Genomic DNA, 13,287 nt, shown 5'->3' on the forward strand with positions numbered 1-13,287 from the left:
AATGAAAATGCTAGTTGGTGCTGGGAATTTCGAACAGCTCCAGAAGGTAGTGATTAGCCAACTGGTCCTGCCATAGTATGAGGTAAAGGAACCTGTAACTATCACGTGGGATGCAGTGAACATGGACTGGGAGCAGTGTTATTACTGGCCAGTCTGTAGCAGAGTTATTCTGGCCAGTCAGATGGCCAGTCTGTAGCCTTTGCTACTAGGACACTGTTTGTACCAGAGCCAAACTGTGCTCACACAGACAAGGAAAGCCTAGCCATTTTGAATGCACTAAGTCTGACCAGTCCCTCCTGGGACGTGATCTAAGCCACGTGGGCACAAGCCACAGATCTGCAGAGCCCATCTTCCAAAAGCTGTTGTTATCAGCTCCAGAACATCTCCCAAAGCATGTCAGCTACAATCCAAACCATCGCATGTGTGCACAATACAAACGGGTCTGTGATGGTCGGTGCAGACTGTCCATCTGGAGCAGCAGGAACACAACAGACAGTGATGCTGACTCCCTTGAATATGAAATCCTCACAATTCACCAAGAGGAGGAGTTTCATCAGGAATCTGAACACCTCAGCCAAGTAGAATTCCTTCATGTGACAGCCCAGGAGCTTCTGCAGACACAGAGACCTATCTGCACAGATAGTGCACTTCCAGCAAGCCACTGTGTCAGGATGGCACTCCAAGAAAGAACGAAGAGGACTTGTGGCACCTTAGAGACTAACAAATTTATTTGAGCATGAGCTTTCGTGAGCTACAGCCCACTTCATCAGACGCATGCAGTGGAAAATACAGTAGGAAGATATAGATATACAGAGAACATGATAAAATGGGGGTTGCCATACCAACTCTTAACAGATCAATCGATTAAGGTGAGCTATTATCAGCAGGAGGAAAAAAAACATTTGTAGTGATAATCAGGCTGGCCCATTTCAAACAGTTGACAAGAAGGTGTGAGTAACAGTAGGGGGAAATTAGCATGGGGAAATAGTTTTAGTTAGTGTAATGACTCATCCACTCCCAGTCTTTATTCAAGCCTAATTTAATGGTGTCCAGTTTGCAGATTAATTCCAGTTCTGCTGTTTCTCCTTGGAGTCTATTTTTGAAGTTTTTTTGTTGCATAATTGCGACTTTTAGGTCTGTAATTGAGTGCCCAGGGAGATTGAAGCGTTCTCCAACTGGTTTTTGAATGTTATAATTCTTGACATCTGATCTGTGTCCATTTATTCTTTTGCGTAGAGACTGTCCGGTCTGGCCAATGAGAAGAAAGAAGAGAAGCCACTTAGTACTGTATTGGTGAATATCGGTCAGCCAGCGAAGAACTCCGTACCAAATGGCACTCCCTAGAAAGGCAGTCGGGTCAAAATGCCCAAAACCACAGGCACTGACTTTTGGGTTTGCCGGTGGGAGCTTTCCACCTTTCCCTTTCACTGGGCACCATGCACATGCTCCTGCACCTACTTGTGGCTCGTGGGTGCTGAACGCTGCCTTTTTTTTTTTTTATGGGTGCTTGGGCCCCAGAGCACCCACAGAGTTGGCACCTATGCCTAAAGACATGCATCCTGAAATGCTCACCCCAGGCGTCGTTGTACTGAAGCAAGGCCGCAGAAAGCCCTGTTTTGGCCCAACATGAGCCGTGAAGTGAAAGATTTCATAAGCCAGTGCAGTCTCTGCAATGGGTTCCTTGCAGTTCAGCAAAAGGAATTACTCGTGATGCACGCAATACCTGATGAAGCTAGGTATGGACTGCTGTGCAGTGGGAGATCATGTCTCCCTGGTGACGGCTGAGCGCTGTTTGGGTTCTTGGGAACCAGATCCCTTACGCTACACGCAGCAGCTGCGCGTTTCGAGTGTGGAACTCCCGAGGCTGTTGGCCTGTTGGGAATGTGCACAGTCTGTCGCCTCAGCAGAACTGAATAGATCACACGCTCCCTGCGTCGCAGTCAGTCTAATGGCAACGCAGGAGTGGCTCTCCTAACTGCCGAGAAACTCTTCAAAAAGGCACGATAGAGACCCCCGGACAGTGTTACTGGACTGCAGAAATACCCCCAGAGCAGGCCTGGGCCCGCTCCGTGCAGCTCCTCATGTCATGTGGCACACACACGGCACAGCAGCTGCAGGAACGGTGACAGAACAAGTCAAACCACCGTGACAAGAAACCACATCCTGGTGAGAGAGGCACCAGAGGACCCCTGGGACAGCTGATGAGGCAGCCACTCAGCTACAGCATCTAGTGACACAGACAAGTTAGGGGGCAAGGATGTGGGCGCAAAGAGTCGCACCAAGGTCATACACGGTAGAAACACAAACACACCAGTATCACTGCAGCCATTATCTCCCAAGAACAGCTAAGGAAGAGTTGCCCTCAGGGGATTCCCCACACAGATGCAGGATGGTGTGTGCCTTATTTCTGTGCTTTCTGGCATTCAGAGTTTAAGTTTAGCCAACTCCACGTTCCCGGGTGGGGCCAGGAAGGGGGGATCTGCCCCCCAGGGCACGGACAGGGGGTGGGGGGCAGGTGGCCACTTGGGAAAGTTCAGCCTCCTGGAGGTACAAGTCTCCTGGTTTGTAGCCAGGGCCGTTTCTCCGCTGGAGCTCAGCCACAGGGGAAGGTTCTGTTGGTGGAAAGCGAGGGGTCTGTCAGGCAGTAGGGCTAGTACTTGGGGACTTCAGAAATCACTGCAGCCAACATTTGGGAAGCTGGGACCTGGTGCCGCTAACAGGTGCTGTAAGGGGGATAGACAGCTGGGTGTCATCTGTGTGCTGCTCTGTCCTCTGTTAGCTCATTACCTCACCCGGCTGCTTCAGCGTGGAGGGGCCGGTCCTGGCTTGAGCTGGTTATGTCTGAAGAATAGCATATCCTTCCCAGACTGAGGCAAAATCATGATTCATGGTCATTTTTTGCTGTTATTCTTCATAACTGGAAGTTTTGCCTTCAGCAGGTTCTGGTGAGCGGTGTTCTCTTTCAGAGAAACTCACTGGTTTTCCACCATCTATTGTTTTCAAGGGGTCTGAGGCCCAGTGTTGCTGACTCTCACTCCGCAAGTCTCACAATATTTGGGTTTTTTTTTCCAAGCCCTAGTTCCGGGAGTCAGATGAGAATTTCTACTTACATTTTGCTTAAAATGAGTTTCTAGCCTTCAGGTGGCAGAAAATAGCTTGGAAACATCACCTCAGTGTAACCCTCCAGGATATGGGACCAGAAGGCCAATGAAAAGAGCCCACTTTTTGTAATTTTTTAAATTTTCTTGATTTTTAAGCCAGATTTACAGGTTTTGGGGTCTAACTTGTGCTTCTGGAGTTTGCAATACTGCTCCCTTAGCAAAGACAGCTGCTGCCTACGTTCCCTTGTTCCACATAGTGCTTCCTGACAGCACATTAATACCAGCATTGTTATTTATTTGTTGTACCATAGCATCTAGGTGCCTTAGTCACAGACCAGGGCTCCATTGTGCTAGGCGCTGTACAAACACTGGGACCACTTTCTTCCCTGAGGGCAGCTTGGTTTCACTTCTATTGGGAAGATTAGGGGATAGTGGCCACCTTTTGGAAAGGCGATGTGTGGCTTTAGTCCTCTCCCCTAGCAACACCACGAAGGAAAAGAAATGAAGCAAACTGTGTTTAACACTTAGTTTGTTCTAATGTGGGACCACCGGCAGTAATATACTGTCATTCTATGACTAGTGCACTGCGGGGCAGAGTGCATTTACATCCTTCACATGGTTTCTTTCAGGTTACCCAGAACTGAATTCCCTGGGTTTGTAATGCTTGTTTTGGGATAATTACAGCCCCCCTGTAATGTACCTAAGTCAGAGGCATGGGCTCTCGACCTTACCTCCCTGCTAACATAGTTTGTCTGGGAACATAGCTGTTGTGTGGGTGAGCAGGATGAAGGCTGGCCTGCACAAGCAGGGATGTTTGTCGATCAGCAGACTCAAACGCTGCAGAATGGCCCAGCAGGATGAGGGGGACGTGGATGACCTCCCATTGTCATGGCCACCCACACACATGCCAAGTGCCATGCCCTGGCCTAAGGCATGGCTGGGCTGGGAGTCTGGTAGCAGAGAAGTGGCTTTTGGCTAGATTCTTGTGGCCTTTGCTGAGGAAAGGAGGGCAGGACCCTATGCAGGAAGGCACAGCAAGGAGTGGCTTAACACAGAGCTCCTCATTCCTAACGCGCGGCTGCTTTGCAGGGACGGGAGCTGTGGGGCTGGGCTGGGCTGGGCTGGGCTGGAACCCGAGCTGAGGGCCGTCAGTGGGTGAGCAACTACTGGGGATCAGGGAGCAGAAACACCTGCCACCTTAAATGTCTTCAGACCCTTCTGCAGTGGGATCCCCCTGTGGTGCTCTAGGGAAATCCCTTCTGATTGGCTGCACTTCCCCATTTTCCCACTTCCTGAGGAAGAGCAGCCAATCAGAGATGCTCCATGTGCCAAGGGACAGCCTGTCCAGCCAAGCTCCTGCTTTCCCAGTGGATGGGCAAGAGATGCCACCCAGAGCTGCAGCTGGCTGGGAACTGCTGCTCCCCCAGCCATGAGGTGGCTTCTTGGAGTGCGGAAGAAGAGCCTTCCTGTGCTGCCCACACCATGAGGGAGAGAGAGATGGGACTCAGAAAAGCCCTTGCCTTCCTAGTACAAATAGTCCCTCGCTGGAGTGCCAGCTACTGGGCCTGCTGTGTCCCTGGGGAGTTCCCCAAAGCGGGAATTGCTGGGTGGACTCTGGCCTCTGACCATGGGGCCCAGACCATGTGATCTGGCCTTAACACTGTGGGTCGATGAGCAAGAGCCAGCGATCATTGTCCAGGAATGCAGAATGCCTGCGACTTCCACAGTTTGCCTGCAGCCCAGGGCACGGCTAATTCCCGCTCCGCCCTGCGTGGCCCCGGCGTCCCGGGCTCATTAGGGATGTTTTCGGCCCGTGCTGCAGATGTTCTGTGGGGAGGAGTGGGTTCGGGGAAGACATTAATGCAGTAACGAGGGAGGCGGCCTCGGACTTCACTGAAAGCTTTTTAATCTGCGGGAGAAACGTCCGCTCGATGCACTTCCCCAGCATCGGTAACGAGCTAAATGAGCCTCGGCCTGCTCTCCACCGCCGCTTCCAGGAAGAGCCCCGGACAGCGCCGGCTTTGTCAACACAGCCTGTTTTTCTGACAGCCAGTGGAAGGGGAGGGGAGGCCCGTGCTGACCCCCCGCAGCAACGCTTCCCCCGGGCCTCTGCTCCCAGCTGTGTCCCCAGGGCTCCTCGCAGGGCCCTGCTGTGCCGGCAGGGCCCTCTGACCCGCGGCCTCCGGCTGCCGCTCGCTCAGCAGCTGCAAGGAGCCGAGCACCAGGCGGGAGCCGCCCCCATTGCAGGCACAGCTGGGAGGTCCCCCTGACTCACGCCAGCCCCGCAACCGGGCAGCTGAGTGCCAGGGCTGGTTGACATACTCCCCCTGCCCCCGGTAGCTTCACGGCCCCATCACCACTGGCCTCCCTTGGGAGTTCTTCTCTCGGACGCCGGCTCCAGGCTGCGCTGTCTCTCTCATGCCCTCCCTCCCTCCTGGGGCTTAGAGTGGCCACCTGTCTGGATTTTACCTGGGCAGTCTGGTTTTTGGCTTCTGTGTCTGGTGCCATTAAGGGTTGCCAGGTGGCTCGGTTTTGACCGGACTTTCTGGTCAAAACCCGGGCACCTGGCAGCCCTAAATAGCAGCTAAGAAAAGTCCGGTTACCGCGGGGTGGGGGAAGGCACCGAGTCATTAGCCCGTGTCAGCCCCCGCTCAGCTGGGGCTGCCTCCTACCTACAGGCTGGCTCCTTGAGATGATCCAGCGAGTGACGATCCAGTGAGTGATGGGGGAGAGGAGCTAACGATGGGGCTGGGCCTGGGGGACGAGAGGTGAGACAGGAGGTGGGGCCTCAGGGGTCCAGTTACCAGCAATGAGAAAGGTGGCAACCCTACTGTTGCTGTGGACCGTAACCTCCCTCATCATCACCTTCTTAGCCTGCTCTCCCCTTGTTCATTGCCTCTCCCTTTTCGGCATCCCTCTGGCCCATCTCCTGCGATGCCCCTCACCCAGCTCTGCTCCCTCTCCCTGCAGCATCCCTGCTTTTCTGCCCCTGCCCTGTCCTGTCCTTCACCTTTCTCTGCCCACTGGAGAGCGAGACCTTTAGCGCATGAACCCGACACAACACTGCACAAGACAAATGTGCTCAAGTGCCTACCCAGCTTTGACCCTGTGTGATGTGGCATACATCCCACATTGGCATGCAAGGGGTTAATAGGCCTTAGGGAGGCTGTGCAGGAAGCAGCCCATAGGAGAGGGGGTGCAAGGAACAGCCAATCAGGGCTCAGCAGGCATCTATAAGAAGAGCAGCAGGGGATAGTGGGGCAGTTACTCCCTGGAGCTCAAGGAGGGAGAACGGGTGGGCGGGAAGAAAGAAAGAAAGAAAGAAAGAAAGAACGCACGCACGCACGCACGCACGCACGCACGCACGCACGCTGGCCAGAGCAGTGCTGCTAACAGGGACTAGAGGAGCTAAAGAAGAGCTCCTGCTGTCTGCTGGGAGTTGCAGGCTGAGGCCCTGAGGCAAGGGCGAAGAGAGTGCTGGGGCTACAGGGAAATGGTGGGACAGTTGGACTGCAACACTCATCTCTGGAAGTGGGGAGCACAGATCCCAGCACGGCGGTAGGGCTGTGTCATGAAGAGAACGCCACAGTCCTTCAACTGACGTGGGTCCAGGAGCAGAAGTGACAGTAGGTGAGGCACCACTGGGAGTGGGCGTACCAACCTGCAGAGCTAATCCCCAAGATGACCAGCAGGAGGCGCCAGCGTGATGAGCGGAGCTGCACGTGGTGGAGCGCATGGGTACGTGGTCACCCCTGCTATAAGGGGGGGACTGTGGGGACAATTGCCCGTTACAGGAATTTGAGAGACTGAGGGACACTGAAGGTTGAGGCAATGGAGCCTGGGTATGCAAAAGCCTTCTTTGCTGAGGGTTCTTGTGCATTCCCAGGCTGGACCCCAGAGCCGGTGCCCCTGCAGGAAGGGGCTGACCAGCAGCAAAGGTGGCATCAGGCCCTGCTGCTTCAGGTACTCGAAACCCAACAGAGACAGTGGGAGGTACAGGGGTACTTGGGGGCCTATATGGCACAGCTAGCTGAGCAGCAGCTGTATCTCCTCAAACTCCTGCAGGAAGGGGTCCCTGGAAGTCGCAGAGAGCGAGAGGAGAAGCTAAGCCCCAGGGTAGGGCCATGTTATGCCTAGGGGCAACACAAACTCCTGAAGAGGGAGTGCCTCTACCGGGATGGAGGATAGAAGCCCCACCCAGAGAGCGGGAAGGAGCGAGAGCCCAAGAGAATCCCACCTGTGAAGAGAACAGAGAGGGGATGGGCATGTTGGGCCTGTGGGCAACTGGGGCATGTGCAGAAGGAGTGCCCTTACGTGAGTTGTACGGTCAAGGCTAGCCCACGGGAAGGGGCTGAGCAAGGGAAGGACAATGGGAGTCCCATGGCCAAAGAGAAGCAAAGGGTTGGCTTTCGGTGCCATGAGGAGGGTTATATAAAAAGGCAGTGCCCCCTTAGGAGATGGCGGAATAGGAAGGGTATTCCTGGGAACCAGGCTAGGTCAAGGACTGTCGAGATACACATGGCAGTGGTGACTATGGACCGGGCAGGGAGTGTAAGAAGGTGGTGGATAAGATGACTGGGATGGAGAGGACCCAGGCAGACAAGGGACCCCCCCTCTCCCCCCCCCGAAGCAGAACAGGCTGCAGTACTACTGAGGAAAATAGAAAGGAGCATAAACTCTGGCAAGTCAAGTGTAAAAGTATAACAAGGCAGGCCAAAAAAGAATTTGAAGAGCAGGTAGCAAAAGACAGAAAAATTAACAGCTGCTTTTTTTTTATTTAAGAAAATCAGAAGCAGGAAGCTTACCAAACAGCTGGTGGGGCCACTGGAGGATCGAGGTGCTAAAGGAGCACTGAAGGAAGACTGACGGCCATTACAGAGCCGCTAACTGAACTCTCTGCAGCCATCTTCACTGCCCAGGATGTGAGGGAGATTCCCACACCTGAGCCACTCTTTTTTCGGGGACACATCTGAGGAACTGTCCCAGCTGGAAGAGGTTTTGGAACAAACTGATAAATTTAACAGTATTAAGTCACTAGGACCAGATGGTATTCACCCAAGTTCTGGAGGAACTCAAATATGAAATTGCAGAACTATTAACTGTGATAGGGAACCTATTGCTTAAATCAGTCTCTGTACCAGATGACCTGCAGATAGCGGATGTAATGCTGATTTAAAAAAAAAAAGGCTCCAGCGACAATCCTGGAAATTATAGGACAGTAAATCTAACTTCAGTGTCAGGCAAATGGGTTGAAACTATAGTAAAGAACAGAATTATCAGACACACCGATAAACACAATATGCTGGGGAGAGTCAACATGGCTTTTGCAAAGGAAAATCATACCTCACCAATCTACTAGAATTCTTTGACAGGGGTCAACAAACTCATGGAGAAGGGCGATCCAGTGGATGTAGAGTACCTGGACTTTCAGAAAGCCTTTGACCAGGTCCCACACCAAAGGCTCTTAAGAAAGTAAACAGTCATGGAATAAGATGGAAGGTCCTTTCATGGATCAGTGTGATGGAGTGGGAATTTTTTGTAATATTTTGTATGACTACTGCATGTGCCTCCGTTTCCCCTATGTGTTGCATGGTGGTGGGAAAAGGTTGTTTACTCTTTTCAGAGACCTGGAGATACAGGTGTGACCAACACCTAGTGTCTGAGGCCTGGGCCGCATATCCATGGACAGTCTGAGAAGACTAGCCACATGGATGGCCCACTTGTGACGGGTTCGGTCAAAGAGACCCCCTTGGTATTGTCACCTGATGTGCTGAGATTATCTCTGAGCCTGTTTTCCCTGCCAGCTTGGGACTTCAGAACACTGTTTTGTTGCGCCAGACATGCTAGCCTGCCGCAACACAGCCCCAGGGTCTGAAACACGCCCCCAAAGCTGCAAACTTTAACCAAAAACTGCTCAGCAGGTTAGCTGCCTCCACCATCCAGACACCCAGCTCCCAATGGGATCCAAACCCCAAATCCATTTTACTTTGTATAAAGCGTTTACAGGGTAAACTCATAAATTGTCCGCCCTCTATAACACTGATAGAGAGATACACAGCTGTTTGGTCCCCCAGGTATTACTCACTTACTCTGGGTTTATCAATAAACAAGTGATTTTATTAGGTATAAAAAGTAGGATTTAAGTGGTTCCCAGTAATAACAGAAAGAACAAAGTAAGTTACCAAGCACAATAAACCAAAACACGCCAGTCTAAGCCTAATACATTAAGAAACTGATTACAGTTAATCTCACCCTCAGAGATGTTCCAAGAAGCTTCTTTCACAGACTAGACTCCTTCCTAGTCTGGGCCCAATCCTTTCCCCTGGTATAGTAGTTGTTAGTTCCAGCAGGCATCTTAGGTGGTAAGCAGGGGCTTTCTCATGGCTGGGACCCCCTTTGTCCTGCTCCACCGCCTTTTATAGCTTTGGCACAAGGCGGGAATCCTTTGTCTCTCCGGGACCTCACCCTCCTTCTAAATAGAAAAGCACCAGGTTTAAGATGGATTCCAGTATCAGGTGACATGGTCACATGTCACTGTAAGACCTCATTCTTCATTAGCACAGGCTGGCCTACACGTACACAGGCAGGCTTGCAGGTAAACAGAGCCATTTACAGTCAATTGTCCTAGTCAATGGGAGCCATCAGGATTCTAAACCACCATTAATGGCCCACGCTTTGCATAATTACAATAGGACCTCAGAGTTATACTTCATATTTCTAGCTTCAGGTACAAGAATGATACATTCATACAAATATGAGGAATATATTCAGTAGGTTATAACCTTTGTAATGGTACCTTACAAGAGACCTTTTGCATGAAGCATATTCCAGTTACATCATATTTACACTCATAAGCATATTTCCATAAAACATTATGGAGTGCAATGTCACACCACCCGTCTGCAGGAAACCAGCCATGTTTGCCCAGGAACAAGAACAAAGGACTGAGGAGGAGCCAGGTAGGGGGGTGTTAAGTGTGGGCTGATAGAAGCTGGAGACTTTTTGAATTGGGACAAGAGGGCTCTTGGCTGAACAAGATGGCCCATGCTGTAACTTTCTGTTCTCTTTGCTAGCCAGGGACTTTTTACTCTGTGTTCCAAACATCTAATAAACCCTACTGCTTTTACAATGCTGGCTGAGAGTCACTGCAGATGTGGAAGGTGGGGCTGCATGGCTCTCTTTGGGTATACAAGTCTCTCTCAGGTCTCCAGCTCAGGTGGACTTGCTGAAGGTAGCTCATGGTGTGAAGCAGGGGTGCTGAAGGCTCCAAGGTTCAGTCCAAGGAGGTGGTGAGGCCAAGTGGCTAGCCCTAGTGAAACAGTGAGAGCCTAAGGGTGGTCTGGCACACCTCCAAGGGCTGTTCCAGAGCACCGGGCCTGTGGATCGGTGACAGAAGTAAACAACCTTTTCCCGCCACCTCATTAACCATGCAGAACATAACAGTTTTCTCTTAAAAAAACCCCCTCTTCTCTTTCCTACCAGATCGCCAAGTTTTGTTTCTGAACGGCATCTTCATTTTGTTGGCTTCAGGCGATCGTTTGCTAACGTTACTGCACACGCCACACATTGAAATCTAATTTCTCCATTAACTGCAATGTAAGTAAAACCAAAATCCAAATATTCTTCATATTTTATTGTTTTGGCAGATTTTTTCCCCCTCTGTATTGACTTTAGTCGTTCCAGCATCTGCCATTCGTTTCGGAACACGACCGTCTTTTGGCAACAAGTACCGCTCCATTTTTTGCCACATAATTTGAAGAAATCTCAAATTCACCAGCGGACAAAGCACTGCACAGGTGTGTGTGGAAGGACAGGATAGGAGATATTGAACCGGAAGGCAGGAAAAATAGTCGTTGTTATAAAAAGGCTGGAAAGGTAGTTGTTGCTCTGGATATCACAGAATCACAGAATCTCAGGGTTGGAAGGGGCCTCAGGAGGTATCTAGTCCCACCCCCTGCTCAAAGCAGGACCAATCCCCAACTAAATCATCCCAGCTAAATCAAATGGTCGTGGCTTCCACCACAAGTTTGTCAGCTGCAATTCTGTGAGCTCCCACTATCAGCCCCAGGTGGCTGCTGGTGCCCCCCTGAACCTTCCTCCAAGCAGGGAAAATGGCACCCTGGGTGAACTTGTATTTTGCCTCCCCACCCCGAATCACTCCTGGCCCTCACGGACTCCCAGGGTTCCCCCCGCCCCATTACCTCTGCATCCTGCTGCCTCTCCCAGGGTTTAATTTGTATTTGAAAGAGATGCCAGAGGCTAGAGCTCAGCCCTGGCACAAATTAAGGCAACGCCGCCACCAGCAGCAGCCCAGAAGTAGGGGTGGCCTGGTCTCTGGTGTATCGCCACCTTTCTCTGCTGCTGCTGCAGCTTGTGATGCCTGGTGCCCGGCACGTGGCTCAAGGCTTCGCACCGTCACGTGGGGCCTGCATCTTGCCAGAGCCCACGGCCCTCCTGGCTCACCCAGGGCACCATTTCAGATTTGGGGGGAGAGGGAGAGGGAGAGGAAACATTAACCATGATTTCAGGGACTCCTTAGGCACATGAAGACTCTAAGGTTTTTGCATATAACAACTTAGGAATTAGCTGACAGGAGCAATGTCTCTAATTGTTATATTAAGAAAGAAAAAATCTATACAAACTCCAATTAAAGCCACTTTTAAAGTGTGTATGTAAATTTAGAACAATCAGGAAATACAGCAAGATATTCCCCATCCCAACCCTGAGGTACCAGTTCTAGAGCTTTAACACAGATATCAGAAACACAGGGTTGATACGCTGTACACTATCTTTATTAGAGATACACTAAAATATAAAATCTGCTTAAAATCTGTAAAAAGAAAAGGAGGACTTGTGGCACCTTAGAGACTAACCAATTTATTTGAGCATAAGCTTTCGTGAGCTACAGCTCACTTCATCAGATGCATATCGTGGAAACTGCAGCAGACTTTATATATACATAGAGAATATGAAAAAATACCTCCTCCCACCCCATTGTCCAGCTGGTAATAGCTTATCTAAAGTGATCATCAGGTGGGCCATTTCCAGCACAAATCCAGGTTTTCTCACCCTGAGTGTGGCTGATGTTATTAGGCCCTGTGATGGTGACATAACATCAGCCACACTATCAGAGGCTCGTATACCTGCACATCCACCAATGTGATATATGCCATCATGTGCCAGCAATGCCCCTCTGCCATGTACATTGGTCAAACTGGACAGTCTCTACGTAAAAGAATAAATGGACACAAATCAGATGTCAAGAATTATAACATTCATAAACCAGTCGGAGAACACTTCAATCTCTCTGGTCACGCAATCACAGACATGAAGGTCTCTATCTTAAAACAAAAAAACTTCAAATCCAGACTCCAGCGAGAAACTGCTGAATTGGAATTCATTTGCAAATTGGATACTATTAATTTAGGCTTAAATAGAGACTGGGAGTGGCTAAGTCATTATGCAAGGTAGCCTATTTCCTCTTGTTTTTTCCTACCCCCCCACACAGATGTTCTGGTTTAACTTGGATTTAAACTTGGAGAGTGGTCAGTTTGGATGAGCTATTACCAGCAGGAGAGTGAGTTTGTGTGTGTATGGGGGTGGGGGGGATGTGAGAAAACCTGGATTTGTGCTGGAAATGGCCCACCTTAATTATGCACATTGTAGGGAGAATGGTCACTTTGGATGAGCTATTACCAGCAGGATAGTGAGTTTGTGTGTGTGGTTTTTGGGAGGGGGGTGAGGGGGTGAGAGAACCTGGATTTGTGCAGGAAATGGCCCAACTTTATTATCATGCACATTGTGTAAAGAGTTGTCACTTTGGATGGGCTATCACCAGCAGGAGAGTGAATTTGTGTGGGGGGGTGGAGGGTGAGAAAACCTGGATTTGTGCTGGAAATGGCCCACCTGATGATCACTTTAGATAAGCTATTACCAGCTGGACAATGGGGTGGGAGGAGGTATTTTTTCATATTCTCTGTGTATATATAAAGTCTGCTGCAGTTTCCACGGTATGCATCCGATGAAGTGAGCTGTAGCTCACGAAAGCTCATGCTCAAATAAATTGGTTAGTTTCTAAGGTGCCACAAGTACTCCTTTTCTTTTTGCGAATACAGACTAACACGGCTGTTACTCTGAAACTTAAAATCTGTGTTACTGCCATTCAGGGCTGTCCCTACCCATACGC

The sequence above is a fragment of the Lepidochelys kempii genome, chromosome 12 (assembly GCF_965140285.1).
Source record: "Lepidochelys kempii isolate rLepKem1 chromosome 12, rLepKem1.hap1, whole genome shotgun sequence".
In the NCBI taxonomy this organism is placed as follows: Eukaryota; Metazoa; Chordata; order Testudines; family Cheloniidae; genus Lepidochelys; species Lepidochelys kempii.